Source organism: Hipposideros armiger, unplaced genomic scaffold (assembly GCF_001890085.2).
Source record: "Hipposideros armiger isolate ML-2016 unplaced genomic scaffold, ASM189008v1 scaffold_103, whole genome shotgun sequence".
NCBI classification, from domain to species: domain Eukaryota; kingdom Metazoa; phylum Chordata; class Mammalia; order Chiroptera; family Hipposideridae; genus Hipposideros; species Hipposideros armiger.
In genome coordinates, this window is record NW_017731453.1 from 322,935 (window position 1) to 341,002 (window position 18,068).

At 44.8% G+C, this 18,068-nt stretch overlaps 2 long non-coding RNA genes across 2 annotated transcripts; one reads left to right on the top strand and one right to left on the bottom strand.

Moving 5' to 3' along the window:
• Positions 1-423: 423 nt before the first annotated feature.
• On the bottom strand, positions 424-5,488 carry LOC109384838 (uncharacterized). The gene is made up of 3 exons (XR_002124496.1): positions 5,330-5,488; positions 4,114-4,179; positions 424-956 (listed from the first exon to the last, which is right to left on the bottom strand). It is a non-coding gene; the product is annotated as an uncharacterized LOC109384838 (long non-coding RNA).
• A 125-nt stretch (positions 5,489-5,613) lies between these two features.
• On the top strand, positions 5,614-17,736 carry LOC109384843 (uncharacterized). The gene is made up of 3 exons (XR_002124499.1): positions 5,614-5,889; positions 9,920-10,042; positions 17,644-17,736. It is a non-coding gene; the product is annotated as an uncharacterized LOC109384843 (long non-coding RNA).
• Positions 17,737-18,068: the final 332 nt, after the last annotated feature.

An 18,068-nucleotide genomic window follows, 5' to 3' on the forward strand; every position in this document is an offset into this window, starting at 1 on the left:
CTGCTCAGCTCGGGCTGGACTCGAACCGCTGTTGCTCAGAGCTCAAACTCTTGAGCGAGCTCTTAACCAACTGAGCCACTCGGCCGGCCCCTGCAATATTTTCTTGTTAATGTTTACCTCCCATCGTCCTTGACCACAACATAGGCTCCCTGAGGGCAGGGATCCATATCCCTTTGGTTACTGATATGTCCCTTGTTCCCACAGCTGTGTCTGAAACAGTAGGGGTTTAGTTAATATCTGCTGAGTGAGAAATAAACATCACACCACAGAATTCCTGTTCATTTTTACTGTCGAATGAAAACAAATCCACAATTAGGTAAGAAGAAACTTTATTTGAAAACACTATTGCAAAACAAAAGCAAAAATGAAGAAAAGAAAACACTATTGTGATAGGGAAGAATGCTCTGCCCACAAGTTCTGCATGTGTTTCAAAACTGAACAGAAAAAGGTGTTTCTTTCATAGGGAAGGGTAATCAAGGATAGCAGGAACTTGGTGGGCAGCAAGTGGTGGGGGCAAGCAGACAGCATGATGGTTTAACAGGAAATGTTTCTGTGCGTGGTTAGTTGATTCTCAGAATGAGCTGTAAGGGGGTGGGGAGGGAGATGTCAGCATCTTAGTGCTTTCTTAAGCGTGGGGGTGAGCCAAAGTTCAGGGGCCTGTGAGGAGGAGAGAAGCCTGACTAAAGTTGGGTCAAACCAAGTCATGGGTACATTACAGATCATTGTGAGCACTTGGTCAGTCCCCGCTGTTGTTGTTTAAGATAAGCAAAGCCTGACTTTCAACACTATTATGGATAGTCATCGTGAGGTTAACGTTGGTCAAACTAGTTTTCAGGGCTGAGCTGGCCTCCACGTTCTTGTTGGCTTTGAGGGATTAGTTGTATTACATGTTGAGCATCTTGTCAACTGACAGCTGTTGGAGGGTCTTAGAGATAAAGCACTGGTGACAGGTATGCCTGCGAATGTAATTTAAAAGAATGATCATTAAAAGTTGAATAAGGGAGGGCCGGCCGAGTGGCTCAGTTGGTTAAGAGCTCGCTCAAGAGTTTGAGCTCTGAGCAACAGCGGTTCGAGTCCAGCCCGAGCTGAGCAGCCGCNCTCAAGAGTTTGAGCTCTGAGCAACAGCGGTTCGAGTCCAGCCCGAGCTGAGCAGCCGCTGAGCTGCCAACAGGTAGCAGGACGGCTCAGCTAAAAAAAAAAAAAAAAAAAGTTGAATAAGGGAGTAAAACCAACATCTGAGGTTGGAAGGGTGCCAGTCAAGAGAACTCCAAGACATTGGACCCAAAGTGTCCTTAGATGGCAGAGTGAGAATCGCAGTGGCGATCTGATGAATTTGCTGGTTTGTGTTTTGAATATTTTTGGTGATGGCATAGACAGCAGAGATGTTTAGGGGAACACAGGCACAGCAGCCACTTCTAACCACTGACCATTGTGTAAGAGCCCCTCTGGGAAGTCCCGATCACGTCCAATGCCAGGCAATGTTAGAGGCCCATTTGTTGGAATTGTAGTTCTATGATGATCACGTTGGTAGATTGGCAAGACTGTCCACAATCCTGGTTATTTCCCAGAGTAAAAACTGAAAAATGTGGCAGTTTGTAAAGAACTTTAGAACTTTTAAAATTGAAAAGACTTGAGTTTCTTAATCATGGATACGATAAAATCAACACAAAAACCCAGGGAATTACTCTGATACGACACAGTACTTTTGCCCTTTAGGCAAATTACTTAGAAACCAAAGGAACATTTTTATAATTTCTTTTTAAGAGAAGATCAACAATCGAAGAAAATTTTGTCATTCTACTGAGAGAAAAACCAAATTCCAGTTTTGCCTTAGTATAATATTTGACATTAAATTTACTTTTTAAAAAATTATAAATAAACCCACTAATCCTTCTCCAGCTTGAACACATAAAATAAAATTCCCCTTTACAGCTGTTTATATCCAGCCAAGTTTTATCCTACATTTTCTTCTTTTTTATTTTGGAACAACCAGTCATTTTACTTTAGGACAAAACATTTTTTCTTAATAAAAATATATCTTCTATACTTTACATACAGTGTTGTTTTCATATGCTACTAGTGCTCCTAGTCGTTTTATTCACATAAGCTGATTATAACATTCATTCACAGGAACTTATATTTTGGAGAAAACCAGGAGGTGGGTACTTCTGAACTGTCTGTCATATAGTATTTTGTAGCAGACTAGCAGCGCTTATAAATATACATTTCACAATAGTTTTATAGTCATAGCTATCCCTTACAGTACAACGTTTCAATGAGGTAAAAATGAATATGTTTATTAATAGATCCAAACATATGTAGCTTTAAAAGTATGCTTAGTAATTAATATTTCAGTATTTTATCTAATTTAAAAATGACCTAGTTATTTAATAAATATTGACTCATTAATTTAGCATAAGTCTAAAGGTTTTAATACAAAAAAAGATCTTAAAAACTGTTTCAAGCTGACATAATATAAAACATAGTGTTAATATGAATTTGTCAGGATAATGATTTAATTTAGCTGAACATCAATTTACATTTTTTATAACCTTAAATATTTAATAGATGTAGTGCTAGTCTATTCAATCAGTAAACCTGTATAAGTTTAGGAACAATATCCCAAATAGAATAAAGATGTATGCTTATATTTTGTCTAAACTTTATAACTCAGGAGACATAGCTGATTTCATTAAACTAGTCACGTTTGCCAAGGTTTACTTAAATCATATGAACTTGAGTTTTTAAAATATGTGGGCTTATTTCTACAAGAATATTTTTGAAAGTCTTAGCTGTTACATTTCCTTAACTTTTGAGAATTTTAGGAATATTTAATTTACAGAAGTACAGGTACTTATTTGTCTCTAAGACAATCAGAATATAATTCCTTTAAGGTATTTTATAGTCTAATATGGTGGCACTATCTGGCGGTAGGAAAATGACATACATAATATACATATGTAAGTACCCAGCCAGGCACAAATAGAAAACTAATAGCTTTAAATAAAAAAATTTAACTCATTGGTTTTATATAAAAGAGCTGGCTCTTGCCCTTGACCACCTTTACATGTTTTTAAAAAATCAGGGTTGCATTTCTGGTAGATAGAGCAAGTTGAGGTTACCTACTCAATAGGAGAGCTGAAGTGTCCCCAACAATATTAGTGGAGGAGACCCTTAAGATTTTCTCTGTCTTGATATGTCATCTTATGGAGGCTGTGGACTGAATTGTGGGTGATGGACTGAGAACGCACCACGTGACATCTGAGTGTCTCTAAAGCTCGACTGGGTATCTGTAAAGCTCATCTGAGTTAATAAATCATCCAGCCTGTTTCCAATTAGCTTTCTCAGCACTGAGTGTTTGCTCTTGGGACCTCGGAGTCCTCAACAGAGAGAGGGGCCTCGAGCTCAAGTGACTATAGGACATTGAAGGGCTGAAGTGGGGTGGAAATGGATCAGCAGAGTTGGATAGAGGGATGGAGGAGGTAGGAGTGTTGAAGGGGGCCAGAGAGAGCAAAGGATTCAAGGGAGTTGAAGGGGAGTCTGAAGGTCATGAAAAGGAGAAAGAAGGATGGAGAGTGGGGTGATGGGAAGGGTTAGGTAATTGATGAGACAGTATGGGGAGACCCCATGTTTCCCAAAGAGGCCATTGAAGCTCTAAGTTGCCTTTAGCAAAATTTTGCCATTTTCAAGATATTGAGCTCAATGAATGCCATAACAGTAGAGCAGGGGAAGAAGAAATAGAGTGAGAGTTACCCATAGGACTAGTTACTTAAATCAGACAGAAGACTTTAAAGGAGCCAGGAAAGACTCATGCTAAATTATTCCCTGGCACTGTCCCTGCCTGACAGGCCAAGGAAATTCCCTCCCCAACCCCCTCTAGGGGAGCCAAAGAAACACAGAAGAGTAGGTAGGGGAGTTTGCTGCTCAAAACTCAGGGAATGAGTGCACTCAAAATGCCAAAGAAAACTTTCTTTGCTCAAAAGACTCAAAGTCACTCCTTACCATGCTATAACACACATGATGCGCAGAGCACTGATATGAGAAGTGAATTCACCAATGGATTCCCAAATTCAAGAGAGGAGTTCAAAGGATTTGCAAGGTGCCATTAGTTACCTGGGCGGGGATAACAGGGTTCCCTGAGTGCAGTCCAATCTTGAGTCCAGTCATGGCACTGTGCAACTGTCAAATAAAACAAACGCAGAGTCAGCTAAGGGGAGACTTTATTTGAAAAGACTACTGCAATAGAGAGAATACTGTCTCCACAAGATCCACGGGTGTCTCAAAATCAAACAGAAAAAAGCTTGTCGTAATAGGGAGGGATATGTGGGGCTAGCAGGAACTTTGCCGAGGGGTGGGGAAGCTGTGGGGGGTGAATAGACAGCAGGATTGGGGCAGTTTAACAGGAAATATTTCTCTTGTGGACAGTCAGAAATGAGCTGCACCCTAGTCCTTGTTTAAGCTTGAGAGTGAGCCACAATTTAGGGGTCTGCGGAGAGGAGAGAAGCTAAGTAACAGTCGGTTAAACCAACGAGTTACTTATGAGTAATTATGGGAGCCCTTGGTCATTACCATTCTGAAAGCTCTTTTCTGAATTATCACTTGGTCATTACCATTCTGGAAGCCCTGTTCTCAGTTCCCACTTTGCATCTCTCCAAGTCGGTATTGCTCAGTGTTCTCAAGAATGATAAAAGCATCCCACTTTAGAAAGTCAAAGCCTCAGATTAGCCCAGTTTCCAATGTAACCATGTTGTCAGCTTCTCAGACTGCAGTGTTCCCTGGTCAAAAAAAGTCTTTTTTTTTTTTTTTTACCAGACCTGGTCAAAAAAGTCTTTTTCATATGTCAGACATGTTACCCAGAGCTATTTCTGCCATTAGCTTACAATAAATAACTGCATAATCATTATTAGTAGCTTTAATTAAGTAGACATTTCACAACTGTTTTTCTGACATAATCTCAACTCCCTATGCAGACACTGGCTGAGTCTTCAGGTGAAATGATAATCTCTTTCCAGCAAGCAGACGAGATCATGGTATCCCAAACTTTTACTCAGGGTTCAGATGGTCCCTGTTCACAAGTGCTGTGACCGCTGTAGCCACTGTCCCCACAGGAAATGACACTTGGTAAGTCACTTTTTTTTTCCCACCTAGGTCTCAAATTCCTAAAAGGGATTGAATGTATCTCAGGATATGCAGTAAGAAATATCTGGATAAAATAGTACTGCTTGCTGGTTTGGAACACAATCTCTAACTATACAGGCAGGAGAGAGTTCTTTCTCTCTTTTTTTTTTTTTTCCTGAGGGAACCAGACTGAAGAGCCACCCTAGTTTACCTGCTTCAGGGCCACTTGGCATGACTCCTCCATCTTTGCCACCATGGTCCTGTCGGAAGTCTTTTTTCTCTTGTCCCTGACTGAAAATTGTGATATTTACAAAACTGACTTTAAAACTTTAGGCCAGGTGTATGGAATGAGACCACGTTTATTATAATAGCTCCCAGGCCCTTAGCCGTTGCCTGGGCTGCGGAACTACATTACCCAGAAGGCTCTCCACCGCGAGCCAATGGAAAACCCGGAGAGGGATGTTTCCGTGCATTTGGCGCCACATCGGGGCGGGACCTTGGCCCTGTTCTCGCGGCGGTTATTTTATCTGTGCTGGGCCTAGGCCACCGGATGAGAGGCTCCGCAGCACTATGCCATACCCGAGGTGACGGGAGAGAAAACGTTGTCCCCGCTGCACAGATGCAGGTCTGAGGGTTGGCACTGTCGCCGCCCGGTGTCACCCGTCGCTGGGAACGACGGAGCCCGGATTCCCGCCCTGTCGCCCGCTGCTCCTGGCCTCACTCCGCCTGCAGGCTCCGATGGCGGCGGCTGCGCTGTTGGACCTGGCGCAGGTGGGTGCTGCCGTTCCCAGGTCGTCACCCGACCCGAATCCCAAAGCCCCGAATGAGGGCGCCTGCTCAGATCATTAAGCCCAGGCCGCTGTGGTCAGGACAGTGGGGTGCTCGTGAGTGGGGGTCCCCATAGCTGACAGCCAGTGAGAGATGTGGGCGACGTGCAGGCAGAGGAGCCAGTTTGTGAAAAGGCCTAAATGTGCTACTGAATCGGGAGCATTTGGGAAACCTTGGGGGAAACCCAGGATCCCTGTGGTGGCTGAAAGGAATAGAGAGCATGATGGGAGTCACACCTGAAGTGGCAACCTGAACTGCTGGGCCTTCATTCCCAGGGCGCTCCAAGCCATGGGGCATTGTGAACAGAAGAGGGACACAATCTGGGGTCAGAATTTAAAATTTTCCCAAAGGTTGCTCAGGGGATGTTGGGGGCTGGAGGGAGCCAGGTGAAGGTAGGGGTGGGGAGAGTTTATGATGGGGTCCAGACCGGAGTGATGGCGGTGGAGCAGGCCCAAGGAACCCGATTCCAGATAGAGCCTCAGGATAGAGCCCCCAGGGCTTCCTGCTGCATCAGATGATGCCAGCGAAAGTAGGGAATGAAGTACCATCCTAAGTTTTTTTTTTTTCCTGTTGTTTTTTTTTTTGCTGAACATCTGGAAGAATGGAGAACTTGCGTGGATGGAGTAGGTTCTGGGGGAAAGGTCAAAGGTTGGATTTTGGACTTGGTGGTTTTTGAGCTGTTGCAGCTGCGGTTTTAGGAGGGGTGTACAGTAGGGAGATCCAGGGGGGCTTTAGACCTGGACCAGGGCATAGCCTGGGGATCAGGTTTCGGGGAGGGAATCTTAATGTTATCATTTCACATGGGCCAGAAGTGAGAGACGGAAGGGCCGGAGGGTACGCGTAGGAGGGGGGCATCACTGGCGCTGCCTCCACAGGGGAGGGGCCTTCAGTGCCAGGGGGTTCTGGCTGTTAGGCGACAGAAGGAAGGCCTGTAGCGGAGATGGAGCCAGGCAGGGATAGACAGACCGAGCCATGGGATGGAGTATGTTTAGTGTCTTGTGGGCTCAGCAGGACCTTGTGTCTATTCCCTAAGAACAAGACAAAAGTTAGCTAGGCCGCTAGAGAAACCCAGGCCAGACCAGGGCAAGAGTGTGCCGACACATCCAGCTGTTTGAGGCCCTCGGCAGGAGGAGGGGTGATCTAGTGTTTCCCTGGAAGGTTCCTTGAGCCGTTTCTTCAGGGGAGCAGGCAGCAGGCAGGCGGCATCGCTGAAGGAGCTAACACCACACTGCCCTCAGAATGTATTGATTGATTTATGAAATCATTGCGTCTTTCAACATTTCTCGAAATAAAAACACAACAGAAATGTAAAATGTACAGATTTAACTAGTTACATTTGCGCAAATTCTTACTAACGGTTTGAAGAATTATTTCTAAACCTTGGATTAAGATCAAGTGTCTTAAATGTCACATTCTCTTATGTGCTGAAAAAGCAGGAAAGCCACCCATGTTCTCAAAAGCTCGTCACCTTATTTGCACCACAAGGGTTTTCCAAAGTGTTCATCCTGTGGCCAGTAAAAGAAAATACCCAGCACTTGCCATGTATTACTAAAGCGTTTGATACCAACAACAGCCCTATGACAGATGAAGACGCAGAGGCACAGAGATTGAGTCCTGTGCAAGTTCTTGCAGCTAGTAGGCAGCACTGTCATTTGAACCCAGGCGTCCCCTTAGCTGTAAACGTGTGCCAGGCCCAGTTAACTCCAGCAGCCATCCTGTTTACTCTCATCATAGCCCTGATCGTTGTCAGGTCTTGCCTTATTTTTATTTATTTTTTTATAATTTTCATGGGGAACAGCCGTGGTCATTGGGTACACATTGCTTTCATGCTACAATGGCATAATTGACTCTTTTAGGGAGGGCGCAGCTCACAGTGGCCCATGCGGGGATCGAACTGGCAACCTTGGTGTTAGCAACACCATACTCTAGCCAACTGAGCTAACCGGTTACCCCAGGACTTGCCTTATTTTTAAATTTGTCATCCACATGGCTCGATCCCTCACCTCATCCTAGCCCCCCCCCCAGTGTCCCCTCCACTGAGAAGCCTTTCATGGTTGCCCCATGGAAAGTTACCCCCAATCTCTCTCATCTCACTCTTATTTTGGTATCTTCAGGATTCTCTTGATCATTTTTTAAATTCCTGGGGGATGACCTGTCTCCAGCCCTGCAATGTGAGCTCTTCATGGTGTATCCACAGGCCTTAGAGCCCTGCTGGTCTGTATCGGAGGCCCCGTAAATGAGGGCACGGCGCTCGCTCCCCTTCCGGGGCTGTTATCACACTTAGAATAAGTCCAACCTCCCTGCCATGCTTTGGAATGCCCCCTCCTGAGGGACCATGTCTGACCTTGTCTCCTTATCTTCTTCCCTTCCTCAACTGCCATCCCGCCATGCAAACCTGAATCTGCCCAGCTGTTCCCACTTCCCCACCTTTGCCCGTGGAGTTCCCTCTTACCGGAACACCGACGTCACCGCATGTCTGCTTGGCTGCCCTTTTCCATCCTTCCAGGCTCTGTTCAAATGCCCCTTCTTTGAAGATGCTTTTCCTGGCAGTTCTAGCTAAAATAGCCCCTGTCCCTGCCTGCCCTCATGTTGGCTTTTTTTTTTTTTTTGGTGCAGGGAACTTGGCACAATTACAAAAGCAAAGATGCAAGCTGGGTTGAGATTTTCCAGGATGGTGAGGGAGCAAGTGGGGAAAATACTAAAAACAAAACAATCATCAAAGTTGGTCTTCCTTGAGCCCTTGATATGCAGTCATAATGTACCACTTTAACTCTCACCTCCTTAGAATGAGATTCTGTTATCTTTATAGGAGAGGAACTTGAGGCTCAGAGAAGTTAAGTTACCTGCCCAAGGTCACAGAGCTCTCAAGTAGTAGAAACGCAAGCTCAGTATGTCAGCCACCAGAGCTTCCACTCTTAACCATGACGATACTTAACCTGGGGGTGACACTGAAAGTCAAGATTGCAGAGTGGGTTTAGGCTTAGGGATGAGGAGGGCATGGGTCTATTCCAGGCAGAGGGAAGCACATGGGCCTGTGTGGTGACTGAGGGGCCCTTTGCTGAGACATGTCCCTGAGGGCCAGACTGTGAGATCATTTGCTGGATGTTCATCCTCCACCCCATTGTGGTGATGGAGCAATATGTGGGTGATACACATGGACCCTGAGCCAGAGGGACCTGAGGTCAGATCTGTGCTTATTAGACATGAGACTCTGTTTGACTTCTGGTTGCCTCTCCCTGAGCCTTAGCGCGCTGCCTGTCACAAGGAGATGATGATAGTGTTGACCTCAATGGGCCGTGGGAAGATGAGTACAAGTTGCAAAAACACACCAAGGACAGACATGAGCCCGGCCTTCCAGCATCTGCCTCGTGAGCAGTTCTCTTTCATTCTCACAATACCTGCTGAAATGGCAACTATCAGTGTATTGATACAGACATTGGCACGCAGGGAAATGAAGTGACACCCCCAAGGTCACACAGCCAGCAAGTGTCAGATTCAAGGAGTGGGATTCAAACGGAGGAGTCTGTCTGACTCCGGTGCTGGGGACGTTTCATCACTTTAATATGGCATGTGAAGCGCTCAGCACGGAGCCAGGCACCTGCTGAGGACCAGAAAGACTCAGCAGCTGCTGCTATCATTATTGGTGTTAGGATTATTGTTAAAATGATTTCCTCCTCCCTCTGACATCCTCCAGTGCTTACTATCTATCTGCTCCTCTCGGGACACAGGGCTTGCTGTTGTGTCATTTTCCGATGGCTTCCCCCATGGAAGACTTTTCACTCGGACACATTTGTATTCTGTTCAAAGGTAGCATCTGCCTCCCCCTGAGCCCAGCACAGAGCTAGGCCCTCAGGAGATGCACAGTGATACGGACCTTAGGTTCCCCTGGATCTTTTCCAATTACTGAGTGACAGACACTAATCCCATCCTGTGGCCACAGGACCAATATCTCTGCCTCTCTTTGACTTTCTAGGGATCGATGACCTTTCAGGATGTGGCCTGACCTTCACTCAGAGGTCCTGACCCAGAGGACGGAACCCAAAGGATCCTGTACCAGGAGGTGATGCCGCAGACCTAAACAAGCTGCTGTCGCTGGGTAGGTCCTCACTGTGTCCCCTTAAGGAGCCTGCAGCCTTCTTCAGTCTGCCCTCGCCCTCCAGACCTGGTTAGCCCAGAAGGTGTGGGGCCTGCCCTCCCTGTCCCCACAGCGCCTGCCATGTTTGGGTCTCGCATCCTGCTTGGTCTCCCTGTGTCTCTACCAGGGATTGGGGGGCTAGAATCAGAGTCCCCGTCAATGCGATTTGGAACAAAGGCAGAATTTATGGGAAGGGAATGAGGAGACATTGCAAAAGCCAAGGGCAGAATGGCCAGCTGGGCCCTGAGAGAGACCACAGTCAAACACGGAAAGGACCCACGACATGTCCTGGCCGTGGCTGTCTTGTCATCGCTTCTCTCTTTGTGTCTGCTCATGCCACGCTTTGCAGAGAGGCTGTTTCTCCTGCAGTGAATTGGAGGCAGGAACGGGCCAGCCTAGCTCTCACTCTCGGAGGCCCCCCATTTCTTTGTCTCTGCAAGCTTTCCACCTTTTACTCTCAGCCGCTCTTGAAGTTGCACTCTCCTTCAAGGGCATCCTGGAGGCAGGAAATGGCTGCCCAAGCCTATATGTCCCTTAACTTTTCACCCCAATGCCATCACAGGCTGACCTCAGGCTGAGATCCTCACCCCACAATTCCGCAAGACGAAAGCTGGCTGGCCCAGCTTAGTTGGGTAGGGAGGGTCCCCACAGCCTGGCTCCCTCACAGGAGTCTCAGGATGACTGGGGCACCCCCCCAAACTTCACCAGTTACCCCTATCCTCCCACCCCCCAAAAAATACTTCCTCTTCGTGATGATTGCCCTGCCGAGGTCATCTGCCTGCCTCGGATTTCTGACTATGTTGGGGTGTCTTTTGCCAGTGGATTTAGACCTGTGCTTTTCAACCCGCCCTGCCTCCTGAGGCTGCACTGCGCCGCCCCCTTATTCTATGTAGGAACTCCTACTTCTGTATTAGGATCCAGCTCGTGGGGCACCTCCTGTGGGATGCCTTCCCAACCCGTTTCTCATCTCACCTGGGCCTGCGTAGGTGCGACTTCCCTGCATTCTCGTCGTATCATCAGACATCCTCTTTCAGCGCAGACCCAGCACACCCAGTGTCATCGTTACTCTGTCCACTCGCCCCACTCTGCGCGGCGAGGAGCAGATCGCACTCCAGCCCCTCTGCCCCCTGCCTGAGCCTTCCTTCTTGGATTTCCTTTCCAAGGTGTCAAGGAGTCCAAGGCTCAGAAAAGGAAGAAATTGCAAACGTAGATTTCAGAAATATCCAAACACAGCAGGCACAGGGACACTCTTTTCACCTCTTTTCCCCCCTGAAGTGGTCATTGTGCTTCTTCTCTGTCTCTATCTTAATAGTCTCCTTTTATATGTAAGATTCCCGTCAGGTGACTGAGCAAAACCAGACACCACAGACACTTCCGCTTCTCAGCCGGCCTGGCCTGAGGGATCCTCACTGCAGGGACAGCTGACTCAGGGAACCTCAGGGGAGTTCAGATTGGTGGGAGTCAGGGATTGGCAAGAAGGGCTTTCAGAAATGGCAGAAACGTGCCCGAGGCCCTGGCCAATCCTCCAGTAGAAGGCCTTCCCTCGGGAAATGAGCCTTGAAAGCCATAGTCTGAGGACAGATGACAGGATGTTCTCAAGGGTTTGCAGCAGCAGTTCTCTCTGGAAGAGTCTGCCTATGAGCAGAAAATACCCAAATGCTTCTTTGCTAAAATTGCACATTAATAAACACTGCTGATCTATCTAATAGGTTATGATCTAAAGCAAGATCGAAAGAACTCAGTACCTAAGGTCAATTTCATATTTTACTTGCTAATCCTTCTTATTCATCACAGCTTAATGTTGCCACTATTAATACAGCCACTGTCTTCCCTAAATGTAACATGTCTTCCAATTCTACCCTTTTCCTTGAAGTAGTTTACACTTTTGCAAGAATGGTTTCAGTTTCGACATACCTGCCTAATTTTCTGTGAAAAGCTTTTGTAACTTAAAAGTAGCTGTCAAGTTCGGCCGGTTAGCTTAGGTGGTTAGAGCGCAGGCTCGTAACACCAAGGTTGCTGGTTCGATCCCCACATAGGCCACTGAGCTGCACCCCCCACAACTAGATTGAAACAACTACTTGACATGGAGCTGATGGGTCCTGGCAAAACACTCTGTTTTCCAATTAAAAAAAAGGTAGCTTTCAAGAGGCCCTAAGGACTGGTCCTCCTAAGGGAGGCTACACTTGGGAAATTATTATTTCATTGACCTCGACTCCTGGTAAACAGTCATAAGTGTGTGTGTGTGTGTGTGTGTGTGTGTTTATTTTCTTAGATGCTAGCATGTAGTGAGTGGGCAGGCATGGCATGTGTTCAGCCCTCAGAATACTTGGGAAGAATCAAGACTTTATATACATAGAACCTCTGTGAGATCAGGATGGGGCAAGATTTTTTTCAGCAGGCCAAATCTTCTTTCTGTGAGTAGTATCATTGGCTCCTGCACCTCTGGTCCCCTCGGAGATGTTTTGTGACCTTTTCTTGAGCACATTCCTCTTCTCGGCAAATGCCTGTGCAGGAGGAGTCTTCCTTCCATTGATCAAGACCTCAGTTCCTCAAACAACCAGTAATAAGATGCTGAGTTTTGTTCCGGAGTTCAAAGTTAGCTAGCTGAATGCTCAGCATACCTGATCCTTTATTTAAATATGGAAAGAGAGAAGAAAAATACTCATTAGCACTGTGCCTCCACAGTGAGCCCTGTAATCATCCTTTCACATTTAGAAGGACATTTCCCAGCTGCCTGATTGCATCTCTTAACCTTAACTCTATGTCTATTGAAGGTGTAGCTTTGATGGTTCAAACATAAACTGAATAGTCCCTTAGCAACCATTGAACTCACTGGGTTAGGTACTAAACTGTAATGTGGTTGAAAATGTCTCCTAAAAACAAAAAAGCTTTGAGTTACACAATCCAAACTTATTCAAACTTATTGAGCTAAATTAAAATATGCCACACTTAATTGGTGTGAGAAGGTTTTTCAAACAGATGTCACTACAGCTACCAGTAAGCTCAAAGTGGAAAATTCCTCCTTGTCTTCACCTAAACCAAACCAGATTTGGAGTCCAGTATGTGAGTGCTCAGTATGAGATTACCTTGCTTGTTTCAGCTCTGCTAGGGAAGTGCACACAATGGGCACTCAAACACGGGAACTCACTATCGAAGCTCTGAAATTAAGTCAACAATGCTCTGAAATTAAGGAAAAGACTATTATTCTGCCACTTTGAGGATTTCCCCTTAACTTTGTGACACTGGGAATTGATTCACATGGAAAATCAAGTAAAGAATTCTTTGAAATTGGATACTCTTCGATAGGGCTTTTCTTGTCTTTCCCATCCTGGAGCACGAATTTGGAAATCCCAAAAAGGTGTCTGTTAAACTTTATGGTGCACCCCTATCATGTTTGTTTTGTTTTTTACCCCTACCATGTTTTAATTTAAAATGCAGATTCCCAGGAACCGTGCTCCAAAGTTGTATTTTAGTAGGTGTTATCTAGGCTGTCAGGGACTCTGCCTTTGTAACAAGCACCCCAGGTGACTTGGTACAGGTCAAAGTTAGACTACAATTTAAGGAAAACTTAACCCTGGCAACTTCCTGAAATCTAGAGGAGTAAGCTGATAGGCTCTATCCTGCTACAAACACAGAAATATGGGATAAGATTAACAAAAATTTGTTTAATGTGTAGCTGAGTTTAAACTAAGGGGAAGTACCCTTGTACTAGAAAAAAAGATACATAAAAGCCAGAAAAATTATAACTACTTTCCATCAAATTTGTTTAATTTAATCCTCATGTTTAATTCTCACAACAATGCTTCGAGGTATGACCAGTATGTGTGTGTGTGTGTGTATATATATATATATATATATACACACACACACACACATACACATATATATATGCTATATATAAGATATATGCTAGGTCTAACTATCATGATGAAATTGAGATACAGAGACGTGAGATAACTTATTTAAGATTATGCTCGAAGCTCCATAACTGTGATTGAAATCAGGAAGTTGGCTACAAATTCAACACTCCTAACCACTCCTAAAATTTCAGATAATAAGCAATAAGGTGTCTATTGTTTTCAAAGAAAGGAAGGAAAGTTATTTGTAGATGATATGATTATCTACATAGAAAATACAAAAACATCTACAAAATAAGTTTTAGGAAGAAGATTTAGTCAGCAATTTGTACACATAAGAACAAGGTACCAAAAACACGTCTACATAGCCACCACAGCCAATTAAACAAGGTTACAATGATTTAAAAATTCACAGTAGTAACCAAAACTATGGGGTTTGTGATAGTTCATTTTCTCTCTCAATCTGACTAGGCCACCAGATGCCCAGACATTTGGCCAAACATTATTCCGGGAGTGTCTGTGAGGGTATTTCTCGATGACATTGACATTTGAATCGGTAGACTGAGTAAAGCAGCTTGTCCTCCGTAATGAGGTTGGGCCTCATCCAATTACTTGAAGACCTTAAAGAACAAAAAGGATGAGTAAAAGGGAACTCCTGCCTGACTGTTTCAGCTGGGACATTGGTCTTCTCTGGTCTTTGAACTCAGACTGACACATTGGCTCTTCTTGGGTCTTCAGCCTGCCAACTTTGTGACTCGTACTTACACCATTGGCTCTCCTAGTATCCAGGCCTTTAGTTAGACTGGAAATACACAGCAGCTCTCCTGAGACTGCAACTTACTGACCGGACATCTTGGGACTTCTCAGCCTCCATAATCATGTGAGCCAACTCCTTATAATCAATCAGTCAATTTCAGACTCTGTCATTCCGTATGTAAATATACATACGAGGTCTGACAATTGAGTTCACAAACTTGTTGCAACGAACTTGCTAACCTTTTTTGATATCAGAAGGATTATTCATTATGAATTTGTACCAACTGGACACACAGTGAATCAAGTTTACTATTTGCAAGTGCTGAAAAGGCTGCGTGAAAAAGTTAGACGACCTGAACTTTTCGCCAGCAATTCATGGCTCTTGCATCACGACAATGCACCAGCTCACACGGCACTGACTGCGAGGGAGTTTTTAGCCAGGAAACAAATCACTGTATTGGAACACCCTCCCTGGTCACCTGACCTGGCCCCCAATGACTTCTTTCTTTACCCAAAGATAAAGGAAATATTGAAAGAAAGAGATTTTGATGATGTTCAGGACATCAAGGGTAAGATGACGGCCACTGTGATGGCCATTCCAGAAAATGAGCTCCAAAATTGCTTTGAAGGTGGACTAGGCACTGGCATCGGTGCATAGCTTCCCAAGGGGAGTACTTCGAAGGTGACTGTAGTGATATTCAGCAATGAGGGATGGAGCACTTTTTCTAGGATGACTTTGCGAAATTAATTGTCTGATCTCGTAGATCAGGACAGAACCAGAGCAAAATTGAGAAGTATACAAGATTTGGTTTTCATGTAGAGGTGGCCACGGTAGGTCCCTACCTCTTACTTCAGACCAAAGGACCTATTCGGTGTCCCATGCCCTCTACTCTGAATTTAAGTCTGGTGTGTAATGTTCTACTTTTCTGACTTGTTCATGATAGGCCTTCACCCTAGGCCAGATGAGTATTTAAAAAACTTGGCAAGTTATCTCAAGAAAACATAAGTGCCCAAGAGTTTGTGGATCATAGTGTGAGAAAAAGTGCAGTAGCATCTAAAGGATGTCACTCTAGGTGGTCATTTAGTGCCACTTAAACACAAATGGAAATGCAGGGACACTGATACACGGCAGAACTCTTTCGAAGATCATAATGCAAAAATGCAGAATATGCATTTATTAATTTTTTTTAGATTATCATGAACATGGAAATAAAGCATTAAATAGCCTTCTTTGAGATCCCAGTATGAAACAAATACTGGCTTAGAGCAATGCCTATAGTCCCAGTGGATGGCTCCTCTCCCATCTGTGTCATAACATACACCACAGTGTAATGGTTAAGACTATAGGCTGTTGAGCAAAGCTACCTGGAGTTCCTTCCTGGTTATTGATTATTTCATTTACTGGCTGTGTGACTGTGGGCAAGTTACTTTATTGAATGTGGTGAGCACTCGATAAATGTCCTTTTATATACGCGTGTGTCTGTGTCTGTGTGTGTGTGTGTGTGTGTGTATGTGTATGAACATACACATACGTAGGGTCATTACACTCGAGTGAAGGAGGCTGTAGATGCTTTCTAGACTGTTCTGTTAGAGGGCAGATTTCTGTACTGAGGATTAGTAATAACATCAATATGATGGGGAAGTTGATTTGGCTCATGCTCTTTTTCTTTCCCATCACAGCGTAAACTTTTGTACCATTAAGTAACAGGGCTGAATGCAAGTACATTGACAGTGAATCCAGAAATCCAGACAGGAGTCAATTGCACATTATGTGTTAAATTGTGTCCCCCCCCCCAAAAAAAATACAGAGGGTGCCACAAAAATGTATCTGCATTTTAAGAAAGGAAAAAACTATTAAAATTGTAATTCTCAATATAAACCCATAACAAAAGATGAATACAAGTCACGTTTGACTTCTGCAATTACAGGAGGTGCTCAAAGTGGTTACATTCAGCATAATTTTAATACAGTTTTTTCCTTTCTTAAAATGTGTATACATGTTTTTAGGACCCGTTTCTTTTGGCACTCTCTGTATATGTTGGAATCCTAATCCCCAGTAGCTCACGATGTGACCTTATTTGCAGATAGGGTCTTTCCAGAGGTGTTAAGATGAGGTCATTAGGGTGGGCTCTAAACCAGTATGACTGGTATCCTTATGAAAAGGGAAAATTTGGACACAGAGATATACATAGAGGGATGATGATGTGAAGAGACATAGGGAGAGACAGCCATCTACCAGCCAAGGAGAGAGGCCTGGGACAGATCCTTCTCTCAGCCCTCAGTAGGAAGCAACCCTGCCCACACCTTGATTTTGGTCTTCCAGCCTCCAGAACTGGGAGACAATACATTTCTATTGTTTAAGCCCCCTAGTCTGTGGTACTTTGTCATGGCAGCCCTAGCAAACTCATACGCTATACATGATGTCCATTCCCCACCTTGCTTTTCCTAATGGCTTAGACAACCTCCCCTGCTTGGGAAGCACTTATCATTCAGTTCTCTCGGCGCCGTGTGCATTGGACCTTTCTTTGTCCAAATGACTCAGCAGTCCTAACTACCAGGTTAGCAGTACTAACCTTTCACACTTTTGGGCGATGTTAAACTGTTTATTTACTATAATATTCTTTTATGCGTTAGTAATTTACCATCTTTTCAGTTTTCCCAGGATTTTGTTGTCCTTGTTTTTGTTTGTGCTCCGCTAATGCCATAGCATGATTTTTTAAGTGGTTTGTCACAACCTTATTTTTCCCATAAACACTTTTGTATTTGATGCATGGATGTATAAACTGTGAGTTTTTCCAGGAACACATATATTGCATCGTATTAGTTTTCTATTGCTATATAAGAAATTAGCACACACTTGGTGTCTTAAACAATGCACACATTTGTTATCTCACAGTTTCTGTGGACCAGGAGTCTGTGGGCATGGCTTAGTTGGATCCTCTATTTCAGAGTGTCATAGACCTGCAGTCACAATGTTTGCTGGAGGGCCAGCCAAGTGGCTCGTTGGTTAAGAGCTGGCTTGGGACGCCAGGTGTGAGCAGCAGGGCCCCAGTTCATATCCCATATGAGGGCCAGTGATGCTGAATCCTGTACAGCTAAGATGCTGAACAACAGCTCGACCTGGAGCTGGGCTGCCGGGAGTCGCTGGCGACGGCATAGGCTGCAGTGGGCTGCCGTGAGCCATTGTGAGTGGCTGTCCAATGGCCGGCGACCGATCTGCCTCACGTGGGAAGAGCGCAATGATGATACCAACATTGGCCAGTGAAGCAACGTCCTCCACAACTAGACTGAAGAACAAAAGGACAGCAACTTGTCTGTTCCCCCTCCCTGATTCCCCAACGCTGTTCCCTCCCCCAACTCCCCAATAAAATCTT